This window comes from Sphaerodactylus townsendi, linkage group LG05 (genome assembly GCF_021028975.2).
Source record: "Sphaerodactylus townsendi isolate TG3544 linkage group LG05, MPM_Stown_v2.3, whole genome shotgun sequence".
In the NCBI taxonomy this organism is placed as follows: domain Eukaryota; kingdom Metazoa; phylum Chordata; class Lepidosauria; order Squamata; family Sphaerodactylidae; genus Sphaerodactylus; species Sphaerodactylus townsendi.
This window is the reverse complement of record NC_059429.1, coordinates 84908572-84927552: the sequence shown is the minus strand read 5'-3', so window position 1 is coordinate 84927552 and position 18981 is coordinate 84908572.

Sequence of the window (18981 nt, the reverse complement as noted above, 5' to 3'; positions counted from 1 at the left end):
CTTTACTCTGCGGAGGGCCAGGTCATCTAGCGCCATGGCTGTCCCAGAAGCAAAAACCAGCAGCTCCAGCTCCACATAGATACTCCGTGCCATGCCAAACCACCCACGCCAGAGTCAGGGCCGCCTCCCACTGGCTCATCTAAAGCGGTGACCGAAGGCGACCCAGAGGAAGGGGAAGCAGCTGTCTGTCTTTCTTCAGCCCCCCCATGGACATGGGCCCGACTCCCCTGGCCCGGTGAGTGAAGGCGGCGCTCCCATTACTGTTCAAGCATTTCTGGCCAACCCCGCTAAACACACTCGCATTATAGCCTGCGGCCCTTGTGGATTCCGGCTGCTCCCACTGCTTTAATCGCGGCCCCAGGTGGCAGAGGGCGCTAGGTCTGGACCGAATCTGGCTAAGCCCATACCATTCACCCAAATGGACGGCCAGCCCCCTCGGAAACGAAGGACCGGCCCAATACAAAACACAGCCGGTTCTCCTCCGTTCGCGCCGACCATTGGGGGGAAGAAATTAGTTTCATTTTGGCCGCCAGTGGCTAAACCTCCATAGTTTTGGGCATGCGCTTGGTTATTGTTACATGAACCAAAATTCATTTGGAAAGAAAGGATCCTAGAATTCACTGACCACTCCCCTGCGGTGAACACATGAATTGGGAAGAAAACCCAGCGTCTCCTGACACTCCCCTCTCTGGCTTCCTCGGTGATTTAACTCGATTCTATTGACATCCCCACCTGCATATCAAGGATCTAGCCAGAGTTTTTTTTCAGGAGCAGGAATGTCACGATCAATTGCCACCCCACAGAGACACTGACTGTAAAATTGTCATACAACCAGGGGCGCAACTACCCAAGGGTAGAATCTACCGCATGAGTCCCAATGAGGAGGAAAGGAACCCGTAGCTTTCTTAGACAAGAACCTTGCTCGCGGTTTCATGTGCGGGCGAATACCAAACACCTGCACGCTGCTCCCGTTTTGTTTTGTCAAAAAGAAAGATGGGTCTTCTTCACGGCTTTGCACAGATTATCGAGAGTCTCAATGCGGTCTCCCTGTCCAATAAATATCAACTTTGCGGCTTTGATCCAAAGGACCCAGCTTTTTTAGATGCACTTTCGGCAAAGGGCGCATTTTTTACTAAATTAGACTTGAGAGAAGCTTACTACAAGAAGTCAGAATTGCTGGAAGGGATATGAACACCTGACTCGCGTTTAATACAAAGTTTGGACAGTTTGAATATTTAATAATGCCATTCGGGTTAGAAGTGGGGCCCCGGAGCTTTCATGAAGCCCCTTATCAACAGAAGGATTCTCCATGATTTACTGTACAAAGGGAGTTGATTTGTATATTTTAGATGGCGTTTTAATTTACTGCAAACTATAGAAAGAGCATGAAATATTGGTCGAGAGGTATTGAAGCGCTTGCTTGACTAACTCTCTTTATGCCAAACTCTCTCAAATGCTGTTTTCATCAGACCTCCATTGACTATTTGGGTTTGCGGATCACCGTGAGGGCTTAAAAATGGATCCTGCTAAAATTGACGCAGTCCTCAATGGCCTGCCCCACCAACCGCAAAGAACTCCAGTCGTTTTCTTGGTTTTGCTAATTTCTATCGTGATTTTATACCCCAATTTGCTGAACTGACTCTCCCTCTCACAGACCTCTTACGCACTAAGGGTAAAAGATTCACTGTCCGCCAAGCCCGGGCCCCCCCTTGCCTGGTCTGAGGAATGTCAAACAGCCTTTCAGCGCTGTTAAAATCTCGTTTACCACGAGACCTATCTAAAGCACCCCAACCCAGATCTCCCGTTTGTGGTTCACGTAGGCGCCTACGGATATTAAAAGCACTTTCACGGGGCAGCCCTGTTGCAGAAAAAAAATAAAAGATGAAATGGTAGACTGGTTCCGTGTGCTTATTTGTCTAAAAAAAATTCTCTGGTTTGCGAACTCAACTGGACACCTGTGGGGAGACAAAGGGAGACTGCGGCCATCAAAGCAGCACTCTCCCACTTGAAGCCACTGTGGCTGGAGGGAGCTAAAAGCACCCTTTCAAGGGACTAATTGGTCGGATCATAAAAACCTGGCGAAAGCTCTTTCCACCCCCCTCAAGATGTCCGCGAAACAACCCCGTTGGGCGATTTCTTTTCTCGTTTCTCTTTTACAGTCCATTTTTTCCCTGGGAAAACCAACAAGAAACTGGCTGGCGGCTCTCAGCCTACCGAGGAGGGTGGAGCTGCCTTCGCGAGACATTCCACGCACTGTCCTTTCACCCTCCCAGTTGGGGTTGGCTGTCACCCGATCTCAAGCGTCCGCCTCCCCTCCACCCCCCGTTCCCAGTCTCGTCTCTCGCTTTCCCTCGCCGGGGTGGAGGCCGAGGGCTGCATGAAAACCTCCAGCGACTGAAGGGGACTTTCCCAATTCGTTTGGAGAATGGAGTTTGGCGGAGGGAATGTTGAATGCGTGCCTCCCCTCCGCAAGCAAGTTCTTGAAGCTTGCCACGATGCCCGATCGGCTGGACATTTTTGGCTTTTGAAAACTCTGCACTTAGCCGCTGGCGGCAGTTCTGGTGGCGGCGCCAATGCTTTCATAAAGACATTGAGGCTTACATTAAAGGCTGCTTTCGGTTTGTGCAGAAGAAGCCAAAACCATCCCGGGAAAGCCCATGGACTGTTGAAACCTCGGTAGCTTCCGCCCTTGCAGGAAGTCATCTCCATGGATTTCATTACAGATTTGCCGAAAGTCATGGCAACTTACAGTTTTATGGGTGGTGGTAGACTTATTCTCTAAGCAAGCCCATTTTATTCCATGTGCTTCCATCCCCTCGGCTCCTAAGTTGGCCGCGGCTGTTTATTCAACATGTTTACCGTCTCCATTCAGCCCCCGTTAAGGATTGGTCTCCGACCGCTGACCCCAATTCATCTCAAAGTTCTGGAAAAGCGTTTTTGGGGTTGTTGGGGGCAGCTCCGGCCGTCGCCGCCCCCTACCACGTTCAAAGTGAAATTGGCGAGGCGGGAAGAGCGAACAGAACCCTAGAGCAGTATTTCACGTTGTTACACCAGCTACCACCAAGACAATTGGTGCGAGCTTATTCGTTTGCGGAGTAGCGCCTACAACAATGCAGTTCATAGTAGCTTTCAAAGAAAAGCCCCCCCTTTGAAATTGTGTCTGGTCATCTCCTTCCGCCCGTTGCCACAACTACCATAGCAGCTTTGGACCCCAGAATTTCAACAATGGATTTCATCCCTAGCGAGGATGGAAGTAGGTCCAGACCGCCTTTAACAGCGAAGCAAAGGACTCCCAAAAACTGCAGAAAGCGGATAAACTTACCGGCTCAGATTTCCCCTCTGCGTTAGTGGGCTCCTGGGTGTATTTATCTACAAAAAAATCTCAAGAAGGCGTGCATAAATTTTTCCAAACTTGGCAAAGAGATTTGTAGGACCTTTTCAGATTACTAAAGTGATTAATGATGTCACTGCCAGCTTAGATTTACCCTAACTCTCTTAGTAACATCCATCCTGTCTTCCATTCCAGCTTGCTCAAGGAGGCTCCCGCTTCCGATGCCTGTACGACCAGCGGAGGAGGCCCCTCCGAACTATTATTGATAATACAAGCACTCACGAAATTGGCGCTATCCTGGACTCTGCGCTTTAATCGCAACCGCTTGCAATATTTTAGTCTCTTGGGTGGGATATTCCTCTGGGTACATAATCAATGGGTTTTATTCGAAAACATTGAAGCCCCCACCCTTATTTCTGCTTTCCACCGCAGCCTTTCATAAACCTGGGGGGAAGGGGTCTTCTTTAGGGGAGGCAGAGTGTAAAGGATTCAATGGTGTTGATGGTGAAGTAACCTTGAGTGCATTCCACAGCCCGGGCGATGGGCCAGATGCATCGGCGGAGACTTTATCTTTGCGCGGGAGATGAAGTCTCCGTTCCCATGGGAAGCAGGAAGGGGGGATGGGGTGAATGGCATTATAACCTGTGCTTCTGGCGGGAAGTGTCATTCCTGCCACTGCGTGTACTTGAGCTTTCTAAGATGTCTTAATAAATGGACTTTTACTACCAAAGCCTTTTATTTCTGCGTCTATGGAATTCCTTACACCCCATCTCTCTCCAGTTTCATTCCGAGTGGCTGCATGGTATAGAATTAAAAAACTCTTCAGAAAGGATCACAGAATTTACATCATGTTTAATTTTGTAATTGGCTCTGAGCCAAGAAGTCCCTGGTTTGATTCAGCCATGAACTCATTTAAATAGGCCACTGTTCTTCTGTCAGCTTTTCTTAATACTCCCAATCTGTGAAATGGACATAATATTACTGTAGTTTAGGATGATTATGGAGAAAATACAACTGAAGTGCCTGAGCATGTACAAGAAGCTACCAAACAGAATGAGGGCTGGGATGGGAGGCAGCTGGGGATACCACAGGTGCTGTACAGGTGATTCAGGTGCTGTACAGAACACAAAAAATGGCAAGGCTGCAGATGTGTCTGAAGAAAGAGCCCATATTTGTTGCTCTCCAAATGGAGCTGAGCACCAGGCAAGAAGGCATAGGAGCTGCCAGGTCATTTGCCCTTTTGTCACCCGTGACCCATCAACAGAATTTGAAAGAACCTATGGTTTTCCCCTACCAATAGGACTTTGTGTGGACTGAAGAAATGAGAACATCAACAGAGGTCGAATCCCCACTACTGTCTTAGCCAGGTTTCAGAACACAAGCTAACCAGGTTTGAGGGACGGCCTCCCCATTGCTTGCATGGCAGATTCCGTTTCTGGTGCTCATTTTCCCTGTTAATCCACGTTCCGGCAGGACCTGGTTGCAAGTGGCATAGACCCCATTAACATGGTTCAGAGCTGATCCGAGGGGAGGGATGAGGGTTGAAACCCTGACTTGTTTCCCGCCCTGGAGTGTGACACGGAATTTGGGCAACCAATCAGCACTGTGATGTGCACGTAGCCTTTCCTTGGTTTCGTTTCCGCTTTTGCAATCAGCCAGCAGAAGGGGATGCAAACGTTAAACAGTCAAACATGTAACTTTGAATCATTAATGGTTTACATGGGTAACGATTAACTGTTTGCACAGTTAAACAGTTAAACATTAAATTTTTACACGCTGGTTTTTTTTTATCATGCCCCTACAATGTACGTTTCCGCAGTGGGAAAAGGTCCCGCCCCATCAAGTCATGCCAGCCAATCAGGGAAGACCGGCAAAGCGAGCTTGCCTGGTAGTGGGGATTGCTAAGAGTTCTGCAATGGGTGTGTCTGCTGTGTGCTCGCTGCAGTGGGGAGGGAGAAACTCCTATGAAGAGGATACAGTTTCACAACGAATAGGTTTGGATCTGTGTGCAAATTTCAAGTGGGGATTCGACCAGAGACTGCTAAGAGTGGGCAATCAGCAAGTGAGTTGGGCAAGGGTAAATCAAATTCTCATAAACAGGCAAATGAGGTCTCATACTTTCTGTAGCAACATTTAATTCTCAGAAATCAGAATCTGTGGCAGAATGATTCTCACATCCAGGAACACTGAAAGGAAAACTATGGCAGATTCTGCATGGGCCAAAAACAGCATGTGAAAATGGTGTAAAATGGGGTAAAAGGGTTTACACCATTTTCACACCATTTTCACACGGCTGTTTTTGGCCCATGCAGAATCCGCCTATGTGAGGTGCTGAGAAATCCATGTTCAAAACTCCAAAGTGTTTTCTTTGTAAATTCCAGCCATGTGAGTCCCTAAATCATATCAGGACTATAGCTCAGGAGGAAGGAGGGTTATCCCATTTGTCAGACATGAAAAAGCCTTGCAGAGGTACTGTTGGTGCAACTACTGTATTCAATGCCTGCATCTTTACTGCACCAAGGCACATATCTACTCGGTGGGGGGGGGGATTTTTCATCAGAAAAACAATGTGTGGGGCAAAAGAAGTCCTTTCCTTTTTCATTATGGACCTGATCTGATTGTGTTTTGTACAGTGGATGCAGTCTGAAGTTGGGAACATTGAAATTCACACTTTTTCATTCAGTACAACCTCGGTGTCAAAAACCACCTTCACAACCAATCCCAGACCTCCATCCCTTCACCAAGTAGTTAGGCTTCTGGCCCTAGCTTCCCATTCTCTTCTTTCTCCTTTAGGGCATACATTGACCACAATGCCAGTTGTTATCTGCTCAGCAGGTCCATTAATGCCCACTTATTCTCAGGCCCCTTCCGCACAGCAAATTTATAATGGGTTGCAGTTGTGATAAAGAGACCCATTTCCCTGTTTTCCAGTTCACTTGCGTGCCCTGCAGGCAGGGATTGGAAGCCATGGAAACAATCTGAGTTGCTGTCAAGCCTTCACATGGAGATGCTTCTCTTTTTTTTCATTATCCTGCAATACATTCTTGGCTATGCAGGCATGTTGAAATGAACCCTCACAGCCATACTGATGTCCCATAATATGACCGGCTGAACCTGCGTAGCTATGCAGATGCAAGCTGCAAAATAATTTTTAAAAAGGAAAACGGACCTCCCTGCAATGGCCGGGCAGTGGCAGGCGGCTTCTCCCTGACAGTGGAGGATGGGGTGGAAGACAGGGAAATAAAGTGCCTCCTGCCTGAATGTTCGCTCAGCAGCGGCTCCAACTAGGAATTTTTCAAAAGTCCTTCATTTGAAAGTATCTGGAGCCCTGATTCATACAGGATTTATTGTCAACGGCTTTAATGACTGGAATCAACTGGTTGTTGTGGGTTTTTCAGGCTGTGTGGCCATAGTCTGTTTTAGCTCTTAACATTTCGCTTGCATATATGACTGGCATCTTCAGAAGCATGTCATGATAAGATATGTTTCTCTCCATGGCACAGTGTGGAGAGAAACACATCTTACTGCAATATGCCTCTGAAGATGCCAGTCATAAAATCAGGTGAAACATTAGGAACTAAAACTACCAGAAACCACAGTCACATAGCTCAGAAAACTAATAACAGTCACACAGGGTACTTTTCTTGCACAGCATGTACATTTTGTGTACAATGTTCTAAGTTTCCTAAGCTGTGTATACAGTATGCAGCAAGAAGTCCTAACTGGCTTCCCGTAATACTTGCTATCTCAAAATGCCCTCCTCCACCCAGCCACTAATTCCATCTTTTAAGACAGCCCAGAAAACCCAAGTTTTATCAACCAAGTTTTAAGGCAATAGTTAAGCTTTCTGTTTCAGGGCTGTATTGAGGAAGAAAAGCCGATCTCTCATAACTTCTACTATGATGAGAGGAGGGTAACTTTGGATTTCTAATTCTTTAAAAACTCTTCTGCCCCCACCAAAGGAACCTTTTAAAAAAGCATGCAAGAGTAATGAAAATGCTTTTATTAAAATCTTTTAATCCATTTCTTTCTCTTCCTCCCTCAGATGAAGGATTGATGCTGCCAAATAACTTATCACATGATGCTGCCTTGTAATAAGTCAGAAAGTGGTCTATCAGCCATGGCTCTTTCACTTCTTTTTGCATGCAGAACAGATGCTCTACCCTTGAGTGGGTTGATAGCTCTGGATCAGGAAATACATGAAGATTTGGGGGGTGGAGCCTGAGGAGAGTGAGGATAGGGAAGGGAAGGGATTTCAATCGGGTGTAATGCCATGTGATTCTCCTTCCAAAACAGCCATTTTCTCCAGGTGAACTGATCTTTGTCACCTGGATATCAGTTGTAATAGAAGGAGGTATCCAGTCACCACCTGAAGGTTCGCAGTCCTACTCTTGAGGCATGGCTTTGTCACCTATATAGATAATATGAAGCTACCTTACACTAAAAAGACCATTGGTCAATTTAGCTCAGGCGGTTTCTGCACGGGCTGAAAGCAATTTCAGCCCAGTAAAACACCGTTTTGGCGGGGACCCTTCGCACAGGCGCCGCTGCCAAATCAATGCAGCAGCGTTCTGTGCCTGCCAAAATGGTGTTTTCAAAACTCGTTTGGGGAGCGAGTTTTCCTGCAAATGCTGGCTTCCATCCGCTGCCATGCGAATGGCAGCGGGTGGAAGCCGGCGTTTTCCCCTCCCCTCCCCTCCCCTCCCCTCCCCGGCCCCAAACGTCTCCTTACCTTCTGCTGGCAGCCATTGCTCTGTCGTTGCTCTGAGGAGGGAAGGGGACACGCCCCCTGGCCTCCGGTGCTTCAGCCGTCGCTCTGGCCATGGGGGTGTGTCCCGTTCCCTCCTCAGAGCGACGACAGAGTGATGGCTGCAAGCAGAAGGTAAGGAGACGTTTGGGGCCGGGGAGGGGAATACGTGGCTGTGCAGAGCTTGCTCCAACAGCTGCACATCCCATGGGGCCATTTGTGCAAATGGCCCCAGAGCCTGCATCGGCATGATTAATGTCGATGCAGGCTCTCTCCCTTGGCTGTGCAGAAACAGCCTTAGTGTTGTGTGCTCTGACTGCCAACGGCCTTCCAAAGGAGATTTTTTTTTTGTCTGCTAGCAGGGATTTTTTTCAACAGCAGATACTGAGAGAAAATTGGAAAATGAGACTTTCAACACAAAAAGTATGAGTTCTTCCATTAAGCTACAGCTCTTCAGCTGAAATGGAGATGTCACCGAATTCTACTTCTGCTGCTCTGAAAACAGAAACTATTGCAGAAGAAGTAGAATAATCATCACATTTGTATTTTTACAAAAATACTCTACATTGGAAAATTTCATTCAGACTTGATGGGGGAAAGAACAAGCTTCTGCTTTTTGCTAATTGCTATATTAGTGAGGAGGGTGTGGTAGAAGAGTGTTCCTTCTGTGAAAAGTCACGACTGGGCACTTTCTCTAGTTGGGCTAAACAGTATCAGCAAAAGTTGCATGCTGAGGATCCTCTTGCAAACACAGTAACATAAAACAACACAAACAGCACCACAAATATTCCCATTATTGAGAACCCCAAAGTCTCTGCTAGAGGATCTGAAAATGTACCCCCCCATCCCTGCCTTTATTTGTCTTATTCTTTAGTATATGAGGCAAACCTCATAACTTCTGTTGAATAAAACTACTTTAACTGACTGTGTTAAATCTGTCACAATGAAAGGATATGGAAAGAAATGGATTTGTGTTGTGCATCAGAGTGACAGAGTAAAAGGGCACTTAGGAATAATTTTGATGGCTGAGCAGTGACACACTTGCATGGGCTGTCTCAGACAGAATGCCAATTCATCTATTATCTTTGTTTCATATACACTGTTGTTACTTTTTTCTATGATTTTTTTATTTCTAGGAATAAATAGATTGTAAGTAACAGATGACAAACCATGGGGGGAACACAAAAGTGCAAGAGAGAAATGCAGTATGTTGAGATTCTGATTCAGGAGAGCTTTCAATTTACTGTGAATATGCTTAACATATTGTCTTTGTAGTCTAGAAGAAGGAAGGATAGATTCAAGTTATGGGGAACTGCGGTAACTAATAATGCACAATTTACAAACCAGTATGTTATCTAATATTTACTCACAAGGGAGACCACAGGGATTTTGTTCCTCCTGCTGACCACATCCTCAGTATTGTTGCAAGCCATGTCATTTTATGAAAAGGGGAAAGATAACTTCCCCCCTACTTAGTGGCATCGTCACTGTTGGACAGTTGGACTATGGACAGATGATTGGTCTGTCATCACACCCATCTGGAATCCCATCCAGGTGAAAGGGTTATTAGCACTATCTCACATGGCACAGCCATTAACTGAACCCTCCTCCTCCTCAGCGTGGCTGCAATTTACAGGCTTAAAAACATGTTTGGATCTCACAGTATTGCATCTAGTTAGAGGTGTATCTAGGGAAAATGTAGCCTGGTGCAAAATCTGAGTTTTCCGCCCCACCCCCATATAGCCAGCCACAATCCCATACCATGATCTTGTCTTGAAGTGAGTGTATGGACCTGGGGGGAAGGAGGAGGGATGTGGAGGCTATTTTCCGCCCCCCATGTGACTAAATGGCCACAGCCCTGGGACATTTGACCCCATATGTCCCCCTGAGCAGTACGCCCCTGCATCTAGTTAAACTCTATTATAGAGATATTATAAGTCTCCTTCAGTGTTCAATCACCCATGGACATGAGTCCTATTAAATTTCCCTTAAATTTCCTACTGCTCAGGAAAAGGACAACATGAAACAGCATTCTAAATTTGCCTACAGCTCTTATAATGATTAGATATATTTTCTGATTTTTGATAAAAGGACAGCCAGCGGACCTGTAGCAATTTTAACAGTCAAGCAACAAGCAGATTTTCTGACTTGAGAAACTGTAGTTATACCCTTGACTGCAGTGGACTTAGAAGGATATAGTGGATTCCGCTCAGCATATTTATAATGAATTGCAGTCATTATAAATGAACTTATTTTCTCTTTTTATGTTTGCATCTGTGCCTTTTACCCATTTAGGAAGTGATTTGAGCTCATAAAACAATCAAGGTAGTTTTGGTCCCTTCGCATGAAAACTGATTTTTAAAAAAAATTCTACAACGCATGGGTAGTTTTGAAGGCATACAGAAATGAATCCTTGCAGCCATGGCAATTTCCCCACATTGTGATTGGCTGTTCCGTTTCGCCCATGGTCTAATTGGATGTATCCAGTGCTCCCTATCTCCTTTGCTTTCATGGTATTCATGGCGGGGTTGAGTCATACATTTCAAAGTCCTCTCCCCTCCTATTTCTCCAGTATAGTAAATCACTATTACAAAATAGAAACAATTCCCCACTGCCTACCCTTCTCTTATATAGTCATTAATAAAATATGATGATTATGAACCCAAGAATCTGGCCTGTCCACCTAACAAATGCTCAGTCTGGGCTATAATTGAGTGCATCTGTGTACCTTTGCATTTTCTACACAAAAAATAAAAAGAGAAAAAGGGACTTTCATGCAATGGCCAGAATGTGTTACTGTAGATCTATGAGTGAAACGGCAGACATAATTACTGCCATGGAGAGAAAATGTGCTTGGGGGACCTTGCAAGTGGCCGGTGGTCAAAGAATCAGCCTACAACATGCTGGAGAAACTGCACAAAATGATGGGTAGGGAGAATCATCTTGAAATGGCAGATGGCAGCAGAACCAAAAGTAAAAGGGGGGAAGGAAGGGGGGGAATTGGCCAGCAGGCGGGAAAAATAAAGCACTTCCTGTCTGTCATGTTCGTGCAGTAGCATCTTCAACCCGGATTTTTAAAACAAAATTGCTAGTGTAGCAATTTTTGAAAAACCCGGGTTGAGAGAAATAGAAAGGGCTGAAGTTGTTTTGGGGAAGAGAGCTGTGCAAAGTTCTTCCCCAAAACACTTTTTATAACGTGCTCAGCCCGTTATATTTATGCGGTGCAGAATCCACCTCTCTTTAGGAATGTACTGTAAATAACACAAGATCACATTTGTGTACTGACACAAATAAATAAATAAAAACATTCTAAAACCTGAAGCTGCTGGAGCATCCCACTCTGGACTTTTATTAAAACCTCTTCAAATAAACTAGCATTGCAGGCATTGCATCATGTGGTATAAAGAGATACTCATTCAGCCTGGTAATATGCTATGTCATTGCTGCTAATATGACCACAGCATCACATAAAGACTTGGGCACGAAGATATGCATCTAAGCTCCTCCGAGTAGCAACAGGGATTAATTCATCATTCATCAATTACACTTCATTATTCATCAAAGCATACACAAACTAATTACTGGTGCGTGTTAAGAGCCTGCAAATATCAACTAATCACTGTCATCACTAATAATTGTTCCCTAAATGTGTTCCAAATAATTTGGCTAGGTGATGAACAATAATAGTTAGTCATTTAGGAGGACATTTTACATAGGCTGATTCCGCATGGGCCAAAAACAGCAGTGTGACAACGGTGTGAAAATGGTGTAAAAGGGTTTAAAATGATGTAATAAGGGTTTATACTGTTTTCACATCGTTTTCACGCCGCTGTTTTTGGCCCATGCAGAATCAGCCATGCAGAAGGACTATGGAGAGGCGGCGTTAAAATTTCCTAAATAAATAAATTATATATATAATTTATTTAGGAGAATTTGGTTGTTGTGGATTTTCTGGGCTGTGTGACCATGGTCTTATAGTTTTAGCTCCTATGCTCCTACAGTTTTAGCTCCTATGCTCCTACAGCCTGGCCATGAAAGCCTTTGACAATGCATAATTTGTTTGCTAAGGAAATATATAAACCTGGTCAATTATTGGGGAATTCATTTATCAAAAATGGGAAATCTGCCAGGTATTCTCAGGTCATTTGGGCAGGGAATATTTATGATTATTGTTATAGCACTCTTACAAATTGTAACAAAGAATAAAATTTTAAAAGAAGCAGTTATTTTGCATGTGAAATCAAAGGCCGAATCCGCACGGGCGGAATATGGCGGCCTGGGGATATGGCGGCCTGCCTGCTTTGCAGCTGCGCCGCCCTTGCACCCCCCGACCAGTGCCGAGCCAGCGTTTCCAGAGTGCGCTGGGAAGCACACTTTTCTGGCAACACCGGCTTCCCGGCGCTTCCCCCCCCCCCACTCCCTCCCTTCCCTTACCTGCTCTCCAGCCCTCCAGCGCGTCGCCAGGGCCTGGGGACATGCCCCCTGTCTGCGACACGGATGCAGGCACGCAGGGCAGGGGAGGCGTGTCCCCAGGCCCCGGCGACGCGCCGGAGGGCCGGAGAGCAGGTAAGTTGACCGGGCGACGGCGCCCAGTGGCGCCGTCTCCCCGGTTCTTTCTGGGACCGTCAGTGCGGACGGTCCCAGCGTCATCGGGTCTGCGTCAGAAACGCCGACCCAAGCCCTTCTGCCTCCGTGCGGAAAGGGCCAAAGTCATTATTTAATCCATCCTGAAAACCCAAGACATTGCTAGGTGGGTATGTGCAAATGTTTGAACTACAAGGTTGCAGACCAGATACATTACCAAGAGGAATCAGAGAGAATGGCTTCATTCCTCATTGGTTGCAGTTTAGGATAGAAGTGTCAAACTGGGACGCTTCCCCAAAAAGGCTCTTTTGGAGGCACTTTTACATACAGCCAAAGACTTTTCTTGCTTTTCTTTTAGCCTCTGGGTAGATGGCTAGTTAAATGCAAAAGTCTGTTCCTCAAGCTGAAGTGGTAAAATAGCAGGAGAGGGTATCTGGCTCAAGCAGGTTGGGAATAACTACCTGTGTAAAGAGACCCTTGTATTCATTTATTTTCAGTTCTGGAGAGGAGGAGGCTGCTTTGGTTGTGTACATTTTTACCCAAGAAAAATGAACACATCATAAATAGCTTCCTCTGTCACGACAGAACATGAGTATGAATGCAATGCATATTTATGAAGCTCCAAGAGATTTTAGAGTGAAGCTGTTCAGTGTAAAGGGTTTACTGTTAGCTTAGAAGGAAGTCAACATGTTGTTTATACATTAAGGTTTTGTCTTAACCCTAACTTATTATTTTTATTTAATTTATTCAGTCATAAATTAATCCCAAAATTGTAACAAAAACCTGAAACCTGAAACTGACCATAGCCCTATTCTTGGACTGTGCCCAAGAAGTGAAAGTAACACTAAGGCAAACCTGAGCCCCTTCCCCAGGAACTGGAATTAAGGCAAGGGCAGGGGCTAGGCCTTGTCTTAGTGTTGCAATGAATTCTAGGTTCCAGTCCGAGAATAGGGCTTTAGTCAGTTTCAGGTTTCTGTGTTTTGCCTTAACCCTTTCCTTTGCCTGAACCCTAACCCTTCCTTTTTATTTTTATTTAATTTATTCAGTCATAAATTGCCTTAGTGTTACGTTGAGTTGTAGGGAGCAGTACGAGAATAGGGATATGGTGGTTTTCTGGTTTCAGGTTTTTGTTATAATTTTGGGAACAGTTTATGACTGAATACATTAAATTAAAAATATTAAGTTAGGGTTAGGGTTAAGGCAAGGGCACGGTCTCAGGCTTGCCTTAGTGTTACGTTGAGTTCTAGGGCACAGTCCAAGAATAGGACTGTGGTCAGTTTCAGGTTTCAGGGTTTTGCCTTAACCCTAACCCTAACTTTTTATTGATATTTCATTTATTCAGTCCTAAATTGTTCCCAAAATTGTAACAAAAACCTGAAACCTGAAACTGACCATAGCCCCATTCTTGGACTGCTCCCTAGATCTCATCGTAACACTAAGGCCAGTCTGAGCCCCTGCCCTTGCCTTAACCCTAACCCTAACTTATTATTTTTATTTAATTTATTCTGTCATAAATTGTTCCCAAAAGTGTAACAAAACCCCGAAACCTGGAACTAATCATAGTCCTATTCTCGGACTGCACCCTAGAACGCAACATGACAGTAAGGCAAGCCTGAGATCCTGCCTTTGCCTTAACCCTAACTTTTAATTTTAATTTAATTTATTCTGTCATAAATTGTTCCCAAAATTGTAACAAAAACCCAAAACCTGAAACTGACCATAGTCCTATTCTTGGACTGTGCCCTAGAACTCAACATAACACTAAGGCAAACCCGAGCCCCTTCCCATGCCTTAACCCTAACCCTAACTCATTATTTTTATTTAATTTATTGTTTGCTAAAATTGTGGGAACAATTTATGACTGAATAAATTAAAGGAAAATAAAAAGTTAGGGTTAAGGATTAAAGAGCAAAGGGGCAAAACCTATAGTGTTGAGTTGTAGAAGCTGAGGAGATCAGAATAGAATAATCATTTTCAGGTTTCAAGTTTTTGTTACAATTGTGGGAACAATTTATGACTGAATAAATTAAATGAAAATAATAAGTTAGGGTTAGGGTTAAGGCAAGGGCAGGGCCCCGGGTTTTGCCTTAGTGTTACTTTGAGTTGTAGGGCGAAGTCCAAGAATAGGGCTATGATCATTTTCAGGTTTTGGGTTTTTGCTACAATTTTGGGAACAATTTATGACTGAATAAATTAAATGACAATAATAAATTAGGGTTAGGGTTAAGGCAAGTGTAGGGGCTCAGGCTTGCCTTAGTGTTACACTGAGTTGTAGGGTGCAGTCCAATAATAGGGATATGGTGGTTTTCAGGTTTTGGGTTTTTGTTACAATTTGGGAACAATTCATGACAGAATAAATTAAATAAAAACAATAAGTTGAACATCGCCAGTGGGGCTTGCCCTGTCCCTGAACTTTACATGGAGTTTAGAGGTGGGATGGGCCCATTTAATGCTGAGTTCAGTTGGGGCTTGGGGGCAGAGCCAACAGTATAAAGTTGGAGCCAGTCAGCCCAACTGCTTAGTTCAATGGTAGGCTAAGCATTGCTCAAAGTCTGCAGTGTAAAGGTGGACTGGGGTGATTTGAGCCCAGCATCAAACGGGCCTGTTCTGGTCCTAAACACCACATGGAGTTCAGGGTGGGTCAAGCCCCACTGGCTAGTATTCAATTGTGCCCCTGCCCTGAACTCCATGGGGAGTTTGGAGATGAGATGCAGTTGTGAGGGAGGGGACAGTGGTCAGGGTGAGCTGTTGGGCTTGCCTTCAGCACCATTTCACACGGCTATGCCCCTGCAGGTGAGAGCTGAGAAATCGAGACTTGAGTTACCCAATGAATTCATTGCTGAGCTGAGATCTGAACTGGTAACTTCACAGATCAAAGTTCATTAAAAACACTGTACCAGTGGTTTCTGACCCTTTTGGTATGACAACCCACAATTTACTTGGTACAATGACACATCCACAGCTGTCCCAAAGGTTTTTTTAGTGTCAAAGACAAGCTGTGACCTTGGCACCTGCCTAGTTCAGCATTCCATTTTCTACAGTGTCTAATCATATTTTTGAGAAATCAACAACCTTCACTCACAAATGGTACAGCTGCCACCACTATGACCTCCAATCAAGTGGCATTCTGACATACACAGCCTTTGCATATGGAGGTTATATTCTAGTCTTTGAACATCCTCTGAGTCTCACTGTAATGACGATCAGGACACATTTTGCTTGATCATAATGTATATAGAGTGATGAAAAAAATTCAACTAATATATGGCATGGAAGATATTGTTTCCAGGGTCACATCTTGGTTCCCAAAATGCAAAAGAGAGCAGTGGAAAGGGCAGAGACAGCCCATATAGAGGATAAACCTGTGACCCACTTTCCGAGGCTTTGGTACCCACTGTTTGGTCTTGACCCACAGGTTATAAAACATCATGCCGTATGATGCTAGTCACACAGTGTCAGTCAAGAAAACACTGCTTTGTTTTAGAGACCAATAAGACATGATCACTTGCAGTCCAGGGAAGTATGAATATGCACAACTTCCCTGCACCTTTGGCCCCATGCAAAACCATTCCAGGGAATCCATACCACATAATCGTTCCAAGCTGGACTGACAGAAAGTATCAAAAAGGGGACCCAGCATAATTGCGGAAGCAGTTCAGCTGCTGCCACATTCACAATGGTGTTCTCAGTACATTATTTTTTCATACCACACACTTCTTGTTTCTCTTGTTACTATCTCCCTTCTCCTATTAAATCATCATTAGCTGGGGTACAAATCCACCTTCAGAGATCACCAAATAATATTCGTATGTACTTGTACAATTTGCACTAGATATTTCAGAATGAGAAGGAAGGGAAATCTTAAGATGACCATGAAGGGCAAGGACCACTAATCCCATTGAGTGGTCTATTGCTTTGTAATGATCTAATGTATATAGATAAAAGATGAGCTCATAACATGGGAATACTGGAAGGAAACAATAGATGCAAATGCAAATTGAATTTCTTCATGGCTGAAGTACAGAGAAATGTCTGTATCTTGTACACCAGAATCTATACAGTATTAAAGCAGCCTTATTTAGAGAGCAATTTCCCTGCACCGTAGCCCTAGACCTATTTCTAATGCCGACCATTGTGCCCTACAGTGCCCATTGTGCCCTAGAGGTATGGTATTAATCTGGGCAAGGGCATTCGTAGAATATAGATTGCTGCCTTGATTGAAGCACACAGCAGCTGTTTTGTGGAACTGTTTGGGCTGTGGTGTAAATATATAATTAAGATGGCGTTTCATGAGAAAGTCAATAATTCATGAGAAAGATAGGATGAGGTAGTTTAGCAATCATCTGGAGTTTGGCAGCCTGCCAGCCTGGAGCTACATTTGCCCTGTACCAGATCTATCGACATTAGTAGAGATTATGCTGCAGCAGCAAATTATGGATTGTGCTTTTGTGTATTTCTAGTAACAGTTTGGAATATCTGTTTAGTTCTGACTATTCAAACTGCTTTTGATCTGAAGTTCAGATGCTTTTTTGAAAGCCATTTGATAACTAGACATTTTGAAAACTGGGATGGGTGATGTGGATTTTTAACCATGGATTCCCCCCCCACCCCCTTGTATTCTAACATTTGCAACTGCTTGATTCTGTTGACATGGTGAAGAGTCATGAACAGGAAGTTTTAACTATTTCTAATGACTCAAATATCTACAGGTAATCAATCTCAAACCACAATTTTTGTGAGTAAAGAGGCAAATATAGCGAATGTGAACATTGTGCATATTGAGTACACAATGGGGCTTAAATTTTTTTTAAGTGGAAACTGTTGAGTTTTATGCATTCAGCAGTTGTTGGTAACTTTGATGGCAGTCTACGAATCAGTGAGCTTTTCATTTCAGCCAGCTTGCTACATTCTTCAATTATACACACAAACATTGCAAACATACACAGGGGAAGACAATGGCAGCCCACCTTTGAGAACCCTACTGGTCACTATAAGTTGGCTGTGACTTGATGTCAGAGAATACTATTTAATTCCAATCTACTGAAACACATAGCTTTGAAGATTTTAACAAATATGTGATAAGGGTCTAAAAGTACTTAAGGAATACTTGCATTAAAACATGCTTCATTGTCAGTTCTATTTTCTGCCCCATTATGCTGAGCAAGGGGCCTATATCTGCATTCTGCATTAGTGGACCATACATTCACCACATTGTACTTCCCTACAAATTAGCTTGCTCTATTCTGATTAAACTGTGTCACTAGCAGAGATGAGGAGATACTTTCCCACAGTCTGTCAGGATCACTTATTGTGGCAGTTGCTGTAGGGAGATATACCTCATCTCAACGTTCCTTGATTTTCTTTCTTTCTTTCTTTCTTTCTTTCTTTCTTTCTTTCTTTCTTTCTTTCTTTCTTTCTTTCTTTCTTTCTTTCTTTCTTTCTTTCTTTCTTTCTTCCTTTCTTTCTTTCTTTCTTTCTTCCTTTCTTTCTCCTCCATTGTCTTTTTGCAGCATAAGGCAAATCTTGCATTGGGTTATGGTAGCTTGATTCTAGAAAGGCCTCTGGGTGAAGAATATCTAATTGGATGTTCAACAAACACATCCAGCATCTTAGGTTTGTTATTCCTCTTTGGTTCCTGCAAACCCTGTTTTACTTTCCTTCTAGCTCTGCAGTCAGTCTTTTTGCCTTCAGCTCCATTTACCTGTATCACCTGCCTCATATCCATCAGACTGATACTCTGGCTTGGTGTCTGGGAGCACTTGGGAGGGCATCCTTGTTTCTTTCTTCATACTTATGCTATCATGCTCGTGCTTATCATTGCCCAACTAAGCCTTAATTATAATGTCATGATAAAAACACACAAAAGCTGTTAATAGCTGTGTTGGTCCATAACAAATTCCAGAAATCAAATCCAACCAGATGAAGAGTTCTAGAAAATTAAAGAGCTTACATAGGTTGTTTGGGTATTTTGGTCAGTCTCATTATTTGGTTGGTATTATATGGATTTTGTTAAATCATGAAATACATCGATTCTTAAAGCACTTTAAGGATTAGCCATATTGGTTTGTTTTAGAAAAACCAATTTGGAGTGTGTTAGCACCTTAAAGACTAACAAAATTGTATACCAGCATAAACCTTTATGGAGTGGAGCATATTTCTTTCAGATGCAATAAGTGCATTCTTACTGTGCAAAACAGCACAGCAGCTGGGTCAAGGGGTTATCAAATGCAGCAAACACAGGGTGAAAAGTAATTCTGTAAAAGTCAAATCTAATCCAGAGAAATATAAAGAAATTTAATCCAGAGAAATATAAAGAAAT